Consider the following 13,273-nt stretch of genomic DNA (forward strand, 5'->3'; position numbering starts at 1 on the left):
AAATAAAATTTGGTAAAAATAGCCTTCTCCTAAACTATGTTATAGGTACAAATTCTCAACATGATAGCCGAGACTATTCTGTATCTCTGTGCTTTAACATCCATTAACACCCACCCTGGTTAGTAGGAATATCCAGATTAAATGTGTAAAATGTCCAAAAATTTTTGGAAATTTTATTTTATAAAGGTACTAAGCAAAAGCCTTGATTTTTTATGTAAATGCCTTACCACAGGCAGACAGAAGGGACCCTGGAGTACTTTAGTCCTATTCCTAGGAAATTTGAGGTATTTTTGATACCACATTTACATTCTAACTTTAAAAATCTTCCCTGTTACTTCAGACATACTTCACTTATACCTGTTTTTCTGAAAAGTCTAAAGAGAATTCTCAAGGTGTTTGGTTTTTTGCTTTTTTTTTTAATTTCCACATAATTCTCTCAGCAATTGCTTGATTTTTAGTAACATTTCTTAAGCCACCTTTTATAAGTGTTTATGACCTTTCACCCCAATTTTCAAGGTTTAAGACTTAAATATATATTCAAGTGAAGGTGTTTTGGATTTTGTTTTGTTCGCTCTGTCTCCCCAGAAAGCAATATATGCAGGTAATTATTTTAGGAAATGTTCTATTGTCGTTTATTTTATTGCTTCCTTATTTTGGCTTTGTCATATTGTTCCCGTATCTTCAAGTCTAACTGCTAATTATCTTTTCCTCAAATTTCTTAGGATTAATTTAAAACAAAGCAGATACCTCATTCACTTCAATTTCATGTGCTTTATTTTGCATAGCAAATATTTATTCCACAGATAAGTATTATACATACTATAAATCAACTTGCCATTACAAACTAAGTACGCATATCTTAAGTACCTATCTTAACAAGATTATCAGTTGTTTTTCTTTTATGAAAATGTGTTTTCATCTCTCTCAAGTCTGTCAAACTATGTTGTTTTAACTTATTCTTAACCACTCTGTTTTTCAGTCATTAACACTTTATAGGAATTTTAGCACACAAAGATTCTTTCCTAAACTAAAACTATTCTTAATTCTTAACATTCTTAAGCTCTCGGTGGCTCATTCAGTTGGGCCTCTGACTTCAGCTCAGGTCATGATCTCACAGCTCTTGAGTTCAAGCCCAGCATCAGGCTCTGTGCTGACAGCTCAGAGCCCGGAGCCTCCTTCAGATTCTGTGTCTCCCTCTCTCTCTGTCCCTCCCTGCTCACTCGTACGCGATCTCTCTCTCTCTCAAAAATAAACTTAAAAAAAAATATCAAATGGTAATTTAATCAAATTGTGGGGGTTTTGCCCTCTAATTTCCTTCAAGTATTTTTTCATCCAATTACCAGAACTATTTTGTCCAGTTATTTTGAGATCAATAGCACCAAAATAAGCATAACATTAGGTTCATATTCATTTTTATAAATGTTCCTATGAAGTATAATATAGATATAAATGTCAACAAACGTGTATCTATAGACTGACCAAAAAATAAATACGAAACAAGAAAAAATACAAAAATTTTAAAAACCAAAGGTGAGTGGCTGATGAATTCTCACAAGTGACTCCATGGAGCCACCATTCAGATCAAGAACATGATCAGCATTTCAGCAGCCCCCCTCTCCGAGGCGCTATATGCCCCTCCGAGTTGCGGCCCCCCCCCCAAGTTAAACACTTTCCTGAACTCCTAAATCATGGATCAGTTTGCCTTTTTATTTTATTTAAGATATATTATAACCTGGCTTCTTTCACTCAGTATTATGTTTGTTAGATTTATTCCTGTTGCCACCTGTAGCAATACTTCATTCATTCTTGTTGTTGTAGGATACTTTACAGATATTTGTTTACTTATACAACTCTTGATTGACGTTTGAGTGGTTCCTGCTGGAGGATATTACAAATAGTCCTGCTACAGGCACTGCAGTGGGTATCTTTTGGTGAATATGCATAGGCCTTTCAATTGTTTCTATACCTAACAATGAAATTACTAGGTTAAAGGCTGGGTATCTATCCAGCTTGGCAGACAGCGCCAAACAGTCTTCTGAAGTGGTTGTACCAATGTATACTCCACAGTGTGTAAGAATCCCAGTTGTGGGCCCCCTGGCTAGTTGGAAAGGCATGTGACTCTTGATCTCAGGGTTGTCCAGTGTGAGCCCCACACTGGGTGTAGATATTACTAATAAATAAACTTAAAAAAAATAAAAGAATCCCAGTTGCTCTGCATCCTCAATCATGCTACATACTGTTAGTATTTTTCATTTGGGATATTCTGGTGGATATATCAAGATTTACTTTCTTTCTTTCTTTAAAAAATCTTGTAAGAAAATTTACTGATGATGTTAGGAGATAAAATATTTTATTTTCCAGCACAAAGTGAAAATACATTTTAGTATATAATTGTACTACATAGTTCATGTAAATAGCAAACATTGACCAACCTAAATGTTGAAGTATCTATGCCTATACTTCAGGAGAGTTTAACAAATACCTAATTATGCCATCACTTCCTAAACTCCCACGTCTTTACACTCTTAACTGGCTTTATCATTGAATGAAAGCATTTTATGAAACTCAAAATATTACTGTCTAACTATATCATATGAATATTTTACTTTATTGAATCATGTTGCACATATGATTCAGTGAGGTATATAAATAAAATCTGCTTATCCTTTAAAAGGCAAACAAACACGCTAAACTAAATGTCTTCTAAGTCCAGTTCCAGGGTAAGACAAAGGTGATAGGTAGAAAAGTATATGGTCATTTCATCACATTGAGAATTAAGCCTGGATTGCCTCCTGTGAGAAGAGGATAGAGGACTATTATTAGGATATAATTTTTCAAAAGAAGACACAAATTATCATATGTTCCAACAAATCACTCTGTATGTAAACGGGTTAAGACCAGATCTAAAACCAATATTTATATGCCTGACAGTTCCCAAACTAAAAAGGGAAAGAGGCCCAAATATCAACACCAAGGATGGAAAGTGAAATTTAGAATTGGTGGCATTATTTTTTATTAGCTTTCAACTATTCTCCATCTTTTCTAAAAGACTGAACACATTCAAGTATTTGGGAACCTGTTTCAGGAAATGCATCTATGTAAGAGGGGAAACTTACCACCCAAGCTGTGTGGCTGCTATCCGCAAACTGCTCAGATACACAAAGGCCAGGAAGCACACCTCCTGTCTCTCACCCACTGCCTTAAAGGCAGGCACTGTGTTTTGCGCATCCATCACAACAAGTGCTTTCTCCAGTCATCCAGCAGCTCACACGGCAAAGACACAGGCTGTTAGGTTATGCTCTTCTCTCCAACCCCATCACTACACATCCCTTTGTGTCTCCCATTCATGTCTCCCAAAGAGCAAAATAATTGGCACATTTCCTGCCAACCCTCCTGTAAACCTTTGGTCCCAGGCTCCTTCCTTCCCTCACCCGAGCACATCACACACTTTGAAGAAAGTAGACAAGACACAAGTGCACCAATATTCCTAACACAAAAACTCTTTTCTAGCCTATGATCTCAACTTCAGTACACAATCAGGTCCTCAATAAATACTGGCAATTCCCTGTCCTTTTGCCACACATTTCCCCTGAACCTGACATTGATTCAATGAAGACATGCTTTCCACTTAGGAGGGTCACGTGCAGAGACTGAAAAAAGGTAAAGAATGTTTGCCTGAGTTAGGCACCATGGTCATGCTTTGATCAAGCATGAAAAATATCTTAAAACTCTTTTGTACAGCTTATGGCTGTACTACAGCTTTATAGCTGAAATACGGGTCTTTCATCTCCTAAGGGATTCACTCCTGAAAATCAGTTGAGTTCGTTGGAAGTGGTACAAGGGTGCCCGCTGGAAGCCAGGCCCGGTGCTAGATGCTTGAATACACTTCCCTTAGCGACCTTTCGAAGTTAGGAGGGATCCAAACCACAGAGAGGTATATGCCACAGCAGTGATGGAGTTCTACATGGGATACACATGGAAAGGGGGCACTTCTTCTTGCCTAGAGGCATCAGGGAAGACTTGCTGAAGGAGGGGACTTGAATGTGGTAGTGGACCTGCAATATCACCCACCTCACTGGTGATAACACGTAAAGGCTTATAGCCTCACTACCTTGCTCACCAAACCTCAGCACACCCCTCAGTTAATAAATCCAGATTCCTCTGGTAGCAGTTCCATTAGCATTCCACATAGTTCTCCTGATCTCCCCTTTAAGCAAACACTAGTTTCCATCACTTCTGTTTATTTGTTCTTCTGTGCTGCCACCTAAAATGTATTCCTTTCTACTCGCTGCTTATTCAAACCCTCTTTTTTTTTCTTTTATCACAGTCCAGCTACGGACTTCCTTCCTCCAACAAGTAACTGTCTACATCCAAATACTCCTTCCCTATGATTTCCTCCTCTACTGCACTGTCATCAGTGTGTTCAGCTGTTATCTTGAAACAGTCTCTGTTGTCTAAAAGTACCTTGTCTCCCTACAGGGATTAAATTCCAAACAACAATAAATGTAGGTTCTAGCAGATGATTCGGAAAGCAGAAGGTTGTCAGAGCAGCACCTGCCCTCCCCAGCCCTCAACTCTGGGGCTCAGCAGTTCTCTGAACAGTGCAGTAGCTACAGTCCCCATTTCGGTGACAGGCTTCCCCTGTCCCCAGCATCTCTGCTGAGAAGCCCTCCAGCACGGGGATGTAAAGCATCTAAGAAAAGAACACCAGGAAGACCACAGACCCACTTAGCCTCTCAGGTGCTCCAAATACAGGGAGGGTAGTCTCTGAGGGGACTCGTCCAGAACTGAAGTGTGTTAGCTTCCTAGGGCAGGGGCAATAAATTACTTCACACTTGGTCAGTTAACACAAGTCTGTTCTCTTACAGTACTAGAGCTCACAGTCCAAAATCAAGATGCCAGCAGGACCTCACTGCCTCAGAGGCCCGACTGATGACCCATCCCGTCTCTCTCCTAGCTTCTTATGGCCGCCCACAAAGTTGTTCCTTGGCTGGAAGTATCCCTGTCTCCACGATCATGCTGTGCCCCCTCTTTTCTCTTTGAATGTCCCTTACGTTTCTCTCAAAAGAAACTTATCGCATTTAGGGCCCACCTGGATAATCCAGGCTGATCTCTTTAGCCCATGAGCCTTACCTTAATTATGTGTGCTAAGACTTTTTCCCAGTAAGATCACATCCACAGTTTCTGGGTACCTAGCTTTGGACATACCTTTTTGTAGGCCACCACTTAACCTATTGAGAGTGTCATGATAATTTGATTACCTGAATTTTCCCACTAGTCATGGTAGTTTACAAAGCACACTCATCATTTAGCTTAAATATTACAAATAATTAAATCTACCTCCTGCTCCTGAGTTACTGAAATGTGTTCAAGGAGCACCACTAGGTGCTTGGAGGTGAGGGGAGAACGAAATAAGTTGCATGGATGGAGATGAGGATATAATGCTTTGCAAGGAAGAGCAGGGGCAGTAAAAACTGCCTGTTTCTTTTCCCTTTAGTTCTTCCTCGACACCACTCCGACCGGCGAGCACTCAAGCACATTACGGGCATCATAGACCTTGAAGGCAAGTGGACACCCCTTGCTAAATATGATCTTAGGGAGCTCTCAGGAGCCCAAACTCTGAATCTGTCATATTACAAATACAGACTACATTAAACATATGGTGACTGCCCAGTAAACTTTTAAAGGATAGCACAATATGTAAAAACTATAGTATCATCTCAAACTTCTTTCCTTTAACAATGTGAAAGTCTATGGACAATATATATAAAAGCTACACACACACACACACACACACACACAATCTAACCTTTCCAGAGCTCCAGCTGCCTCTGCTCATTATACAATGCACATAAAACATTATCTACCCCTAATAATTTTAATAATCTTAATTTCTGCCTTTTGGGAGCCAACAGATTTCAATTTCTTTGTCTTTATCCTTGATTCTGGGTCTTTATCCATACAGAAGTAACACCAAATCACTTTCATAGAAGGACTTAACTTCTACTGCCAGCTCAGGGTCAGCAGTCAGGGCTAGGATAGAAAGAAGGGCTGATTAATAGAGCTTTAAAGATGGCTCAGATGTCTTAAAAAAAAAAATACCCAAAAGGGTTCTACGCCTTTCTAGTTCAAAATTCATGGAAAACCACTACTTCTAGCCCAATTATAAGGGACTATACTTTCTTCAGGACAAAGGCCTGCTTCCTTTAGTGTTTTGGCAATCAAGAATATAACTGATAAGTTTATGGATAAGCAGCTACAGAAAGGAAATCAGGAAATGGTGACAGGGACAGTATCCTCAGAGGAGGTGGTGAGCGCAATGGGCTATATCTCGTCATTATATTTAAGGAAGGAGGCACAAAGGAGAACACAACTGGAACGCATCAATAAACATGACTGGGCAGCTTAAAAAGGAGGGAGCTTCGGGGCACCTGAGTAGCTCAGACAGTTAAGCATCAAACTCTTGATTTCAGCTCAGGTCATGATCTCACGGTTCCTATCTTAGGAGCCCTGCATTGGGCTCCATGCTGATAGCTCAGAGCCTGCTTGAGATTCTCTCTCTTTCCCTCTCTCTATCCTTCCATGCTCACGCACACATGCTCACTCATGCTTGCTTGCTCGCTCGCTTTCAAAAACAAATAAAATCAACTTTAAAAAAAGGAGGGAGCTTTGTCTAAACATGGGTACAGAATTTTCCAAAAAGGACGCCAATCTTCAAAGCATTCATCTTTGTAATCCCCAAAGCTTAGCACAAGTTACATCAGAAAGTCTTTTTATCAAAGCTGAAAAGAGAGTATGACTTTCCATTCTATGCCTTCTCTCCTGACTCCATATTTACAGAGAACACTCCCTGGAAGGAAAAAATGACCTGAAGTGGTAGAATTATTTTTATGGATTGCTCTCACTCTATTATAGAATAAATGTACCTACCATATTATCAATTACACAAACTATCAACATAGATTGCAAAGCAGTTCATATGCCTACTGGATCTGAGTTACAGTCTCAAAGCTGATTACATAACAATTCTTCTGTACAAGTAGAACCCAGGAGATATAGAATTAGAGAATCCACCCATCAGAAGAGAACAGCTGCTTGGCCTTGGGAGCACACTGTGTTTCCCCATCAACCCCACCCAGAGCAAAGCTTTGGATGGCAACTCACTGTCAGCTACAAAGCAATAATTTGGAAGGTGTGTAATCCAAAATGAATTTGTATCCACCTACATTTTTTTAAGCCATTTACTATTTCCCAGTTACATCTCATAGAGCAAAGGCTGTCTTTTGGGGAAAAAACCATAATGCAGCATTTTCAATTCTACAAAGTTATTTTCAGATACCAATCCACATACACAATTTTTCCAAAGAGTATTTATCAACCTCACTGTCCTTTGAACCAAAGTGAGAGACACTCCACAAAGATTTGAAAGATGAAAAACAGCCAATGATTGCCATGAAGCCAATGGTGGGCAAAGTGAGGGTTTCAGCAAATGGCAGATGAGACAATTTGCCAAGCCTTTCAATATGTCCGCCTACATATCACCAAGTTCAGGGATGTGGGCAAATGGATTCATTGGCAGAGATACCTTGAAATTCCTGAACCTACCACAGACGTTCTCATAGCCCTTCCACTGGTTTTAAAGTCCCTAATCCCCTGTATTCATTCCCTTCCAGTTTCAAATGCCTAAAGTAATTGCCTTTCTCCTGATCAACTCCTGACTAATCCAATAAGGAACACAAATTCTTCTCAGATTGATTACTTTTATGTTTAAAAAGCAAAAGTTAATTTTACTTAGTCCAAAGGGTTTAATTTAAAATTAACATTTCTACTGCATCAGAGAGAAATATTTTTACTGAATCATTTCCAACTACCCTTCACCCTCTGCCACAACATGGCATCATTTAACATATGGTCAGTTGATTCACCAGCATTCATTTGACCACTGAGCACTGCACTTTATGGAATGTTGACAATGACCCCATAAATCATTAATAAATCTCCAATTTATAGTTAACAACACCAACGCTTAGAGATGTTGCATGAGTTGCCCTTAGTCCCACATTCACGAATAGAATTTAAAGAAATAAAACTAGGTACCATCCTTTACCTGAACTCTTTCTGCCACAGTAACTGACTTTTTCACCATAATTAGTAAGTAATGTTAAAGAGTGGTCAATATGAACATTCTTGGTAATGAGTTTAAGGTAACCATACACTGTTTGGTGACACCATCTGCCAGATACTGTGGAAATTTTCCCAGCTAGCTCACGGTGGTAGATGTGTAGCTTCTAAGATGTCATGAGAACCTACTGCCACATGGGCCCAGTGGAAGGAGTTCTCAAGAGTCAGAAAAGCTCTAACAAAAAGGCTGACTAAAGGAGATGAAATTTAAAAAATGACAGTAACAACAACAATCACCAAAACATTATTCCCCAAATGTCACTAGACGTTATCTAGCTACATTGTCCTACTCTTCTATGAAACATACATATTGACATAGTTCTCCCAAGAACCATCACTTCCTTCAACTGTCTTAACTTAAATTCTAGAAATTCTGAAGCTCTAACAGAAAAGATTTGCTTTTTGCTGGGAACAATGCAACAGCACAGTCTTCTCTTTGGCAGGCAGCCTCCTCAGAATATGCTCACTGGACTTCACAGTGAGAGGTTTGGCTTCACCTGGGGGCAGGAACCGCACCACCAGCAACTTTCTCTGCCAAGGGTTCTACATGACAAAGCACATATGGATGCAAATAAGCTAATCCTTCTTTGGAAGAGTCAACTGCACCTGGCAGTCAGTGTTTAGGCGCACCAGACAGAGAAGATGTGATTACGAGGTACCTGGGGGATTGCTACAAAACAGGCGAGGAAAATCTCCACCTGGGATGCCCGAGATAAAACCTAATCACCTGCTGGGATAATTGGCCTCTGAAAAAGATACATGCTAATAATAGCAGCAAGTCATAGGTTATTAACCTGCCTAAAGGTTAGGAGTATTTGCCTATTGATTATAGAATTCCTGAGAACAGCTGAGTCAACAAAGCTCAAATAAGTGAATCAAATGAAACTGCAAAAAGCAACTATGCATCCCATTAAGTGACAAAGAAGATATCCAGGGATAGGTTATCCCCTCAAATAGCACATAGAGAATTTTCTTAGAGAACAAGATCCAGCTGTACAAAAGTTGGGACACTCCACCACCACTTCCACCAAACCATAAAAAAAAAAAAAAAAAAAAAAAAAAAGTTGGTACAGTTCCTATAATTAGGAACAGGAAAATAGTTCTTACAATTTTTGTAAATATATGGTCTCATTTTCTAAAACATGCCCATTTAATTTTTCTCTCTACTCTGAATTTCCTAATGACAAAAGATGGTTTTCAAGTATGTCTGTGATATCACTGGTACTGCTCCTGTTGAACACTGGGGGTTTATCCTCCCTCCTTAAATTTCAGGAACTTGCCTGTAAGCAATGAGATGCCGAAGTGATGCTGCAGGCCCTCCAAAGCTAGGCAGCTTCCATCTGGTTCTCTTGGGACACTCATTCTAGGGAATTCATCTAATCAATGGCTACCCTGAGATCACCATGCTGGAGAAGAAGAGTAAAGAAAGAAATCTTACTCAGAGCCCCAGCTAGCCATCAGCTTCAGCTCCGAGTCATGTGAGTGAAACATCCTGGACGTCCTGCCAGTCAAGCGTTAGACAACTAAAGTGGTAGCCGACATGTGGTCACAACAGCATGACAGACCCAATCAAGAGCTGCCTAGTCAAGCCATTTCCAAATCCCTGAGCCACGAAAACAGGAGCAAATAAAAGGATTTTTTCAAACCAGTAAGTCTAGGAGTAATTTATTATGCAAATCATTATTGACCATTCCTCAAACTTTTAACAAATAAGAGTTAACATTTTGTAATGCCTTTCAATTTATAAAGTACAATCATATAATCTCATTTGATTTTTATAAGTATCATGTGAAAAGTATCAATTATCATGAGTTACAGAGATTTAAACAATGCGTAATATCACAATCAAGATTCAGAACATTTTATTCCCAGGGCATTTAACATTGTGCTGACTCTCAAATGTGGTGAAATATTTTAAGCAGCTAAAAACTGTATCTATTCAAAAGTGCTCAATGACAATGAAAAACCTAACAGCACTGGCCCTATGCTTGATATTTCCAGAAAGACTGTTTCTTCATAGATTTATGTGTTCTTATAAACTTTTTAAAATAATAATAAAGCAATTCCTAGAGAATCTAGATGGCAGTCAATTCTTGTATTTCTTTGTATTTTTAAGTAACATAGTGATTTCTCATGATCTTACGTTCAACATTATAAGGAAGAGATCAGATTTCAAGAAATGAAATAAAGCTGAATTTTAAACAGGCATGGAAAGACTGATATTTCATACTAACACTCTGGTTTTCACATCTCAAACATACACTGGGAATTGACTAACTGGGGTTCTAAAAATTTAGAATTTGCTTAATCCTAAAAGAGTTTGCCAAATCTTGCATGTCGTCTAGGTATTGGTGTTCCCCTGTATTAAATTTTTACAATGGCTAAATCAACAAAAACACATTTACTTTTTCCTATTAAGGGCACTGATGTGATGCAAAGAGGTATAAAATGTGCTTCCAGCCTTACAAAAGCTTACAGTCTGGTTGGAGTTATTCAGAAATAAATTTCTATGATGTATTAGAAAGTATACTGAATTAGGAACATATTTCCATACATACCTAAAAAGGGCACTATAAAGATTAAGAATGGAAATGCTTTGGCAGTCACAAAACGCTAAGCAAACGTAATAGAAAATAAATGTCTAGGGGCACCTGGGTGGCTCAGTTGGTTAAGGAATTTGACTTGATTTCAGCTCAGGTCATGATCTCACAGCTCCTGAGTTCAAGCCCTGCACCATGACAGCATGGAGCCTGCCTGGGATTCTCTCTCCCCCTTCCCTGCTCATGCTCGCTCACTGGCTTGCTCGCTCTCTCTCACTCTCTCTCAAAATAAATAAAACTTTTAAAAATGTTAATATTTGTGTAAATTAAAACAGAAAGGTTTCATCCAAAATGGTGGTTGGATCCCTCCTCTGTTTTCATAAAGTTGGTAAGTTGTATCTTATTGGCCGATTCCACAGTAAAGATGCTAAGCTATACCTTAATAACTTAATTCAAAAAATACAGCCCACTGCCGACTACTAATTCCTTCTGATTATACACATCATTATGTGAAGAAACAAAAATGCTTTTTCTAAGAGTTGTAATCAAGATAGACATCAAGACTGCAGGAATTCCCCATCAAGTATGGATCACCAAAAGTCAAAGTCACGCTGAGGTTTACAAACATAATAAATTATGATGCCTTTTAATTAAAGTGAAAACAAAATTAAAAATGTGTTATTTATAAACCATTTCTATAAACTTCTTGGAGCAATTTAGCTAGAGTGTATGAGAATATTTACATACTCCATGATTGTGATGAAGTCTTCATTTTCCTTAAGTTTTGGGTTGTTTTTGTTTTTGTTTTCTGTCACCACTGAGAGGACATGACCTGTTCCAGAGAAATAATCTGGAGAACTGGGTACAGTTCTTCCATCCCAGGCACCTAAGTGAATGCTCTCAGGACAATATCGCTAAGAAATACTGGAGGCTCTTGAACCAACGTCAGGAATCCAGAAGAGACGATGCCGGTTTCTCTCGACCCCCACATTTAACAATAAACCAGTGGACCCAACTGCCTTGCTTAAATGCATTCAGACGACAGCAGAATGGGGCGCTGACTCCTAGATCAAGACACCAGTATCCTGATAGGAACCACCGCCACGTTGCTCTATAATCTTTTGGCCCACTCTTGGGCTCAGTTTCCTTTCTTGTTAAAAGCAACAACGGCAGTGGAACATAGAACATTCGAGAAAATCTCGAGGCGTTCCAGTTCAATATGGTGACACGGAAGGATCCTAAGCTCAGCTCCGTCCGCGAACATACCAAATCTACAGCCACCTGTGAACAACCTCCTCCGGGAAAACAAGCCCTAAGGGCTGGGTGACGGCCTCCTGTGCCTCGGGCCAGGCGAGACGGGCCACCCAGAGGCGCGGCGCCCACGAGCGGCGGCGACACACTCTCCCCGCGGGCCCTCCCCGCTCACCCCGCCGCCAGGCCCGGAAGCGCCGACGAACCAAACCCCGAGCCTCTCCCTGAACAGTGGAGTCTGAACCCCGCATCGGGCACTCCCAGCCGTGAAGACCTGTCCCTGAGGGACAAGCCCCCCGAAACCTCTAGCCTTGGAAACCAACGGGGCGGGCGTCCGGCCCGCGCCCCACAGATGTGAGCAGCTCCCGGGGGCCGCGCGCAGACTCACCGGGACGCTGCCTCGCTGGTCCTGGAGCGACGACCCGAGGGACAGGCGTCTGGTTTGCCTCGAGTTTGGACGCCAGCCGAAGCTCTCCCCGCGGGGACACTGACAGGCGCCATCGCGCGCTTTCCTACCACCGCGCCAGGGGCTCCTGGAGGGGACGGTTTATAAGCTGCGGGGCGCGGGTCTTACGTCAGGTGCCTGAGTTTACGTCAGGTGCCGGGGCTTTGCGTCAGATACCTGAGTTTACGTCTGGTGCCCGGTTTACGTCACACGCCTAGGTTTAAATCATGGCCCTGGTTTACGACAGATGCCTAAATTTACGTCAGGTGCCCCGTTTACGTCAGACGCCGGGGTTTACGTCAGGCGCCGAGTTTACAGGTGCCCGGGTTTGTCCAGACTTATACTTGAGCCTCGGTTTTACTTCGGAGGCCCTGGTTTTATGTCTGAGGCCCCCATTTTTGTAGCTGCCACCACTGGACACTTCTATCACCTGGCTTTGGTGGCCAACAGGGCTTTAGCTTGTGGTCTGACAGTCATATACATTTGCTCACTTTCAAACTATTGTATGAGGGTCTGGCTTTCATTCAACTTGAATCCAGGTGCCCACTGAGATTCTCCCCCACCCCACCATCTTGGGGACACTGAGAGGTCTTCCCTCAATTGTTGGCAGCCACTAAAAAATAAAATAGGCTGCCTGGGCAATCAAATATTTGAAAGACAACCAAGAGCTTGGGCAGGATTGAATGATAAGCTTCATCTCCTGCAGGAGGCACTCTTTTTTATCTAAATGTATAGAGAGTCCAGGACACAAACAGAATGAAGAAACAGGAATATTCTACAAAGAAAAGAAGAGGATAAAACCTCCGAGAAAAACCCGAATGAAACGGAAATACATAATTTTGAGTAAAGAAAATCT

General features: G+C 40.8%; 1 protein-coding gene across 1 annotated transcript in view; it reads right to left on the reverse strand.

The window, feature by feature from the left end:
* CNTNAP4 (contactin associated protein like 4) overlaps positions 1 to 12,535 on the reverse strand; it is a 541,886-nt gene extending 529,351 nt beyond the window's left edge. Inside the window, exon 1 of the mRNA XM_029925564.1 lies at positions 12,361 to 12,535. The gene's annotated coding sequence lies outside the window, so the exon portion shown is untranslated. The remainder of the gene's footprint in view (positions 1 to 12,360) is intronic.
* Between the last annotated feature and the right edge of the window lie 738 nt (positions 12,536 to 13,273).

Source organism: Suricata suricatta, chromosome 16 (genome assembly GCF_006229205.1).
Source record: "Suricata suricatta isolate VVHF042 chromosome 16, meerkat_22Aug2017_6uvM2_HiC, whole genome shotgun sequence".
NCBI lineage: Eukaryota > Metazoa > Chordata > Mammalia > Carnivora > Herpestidae > Suricata > Suricata suricatta.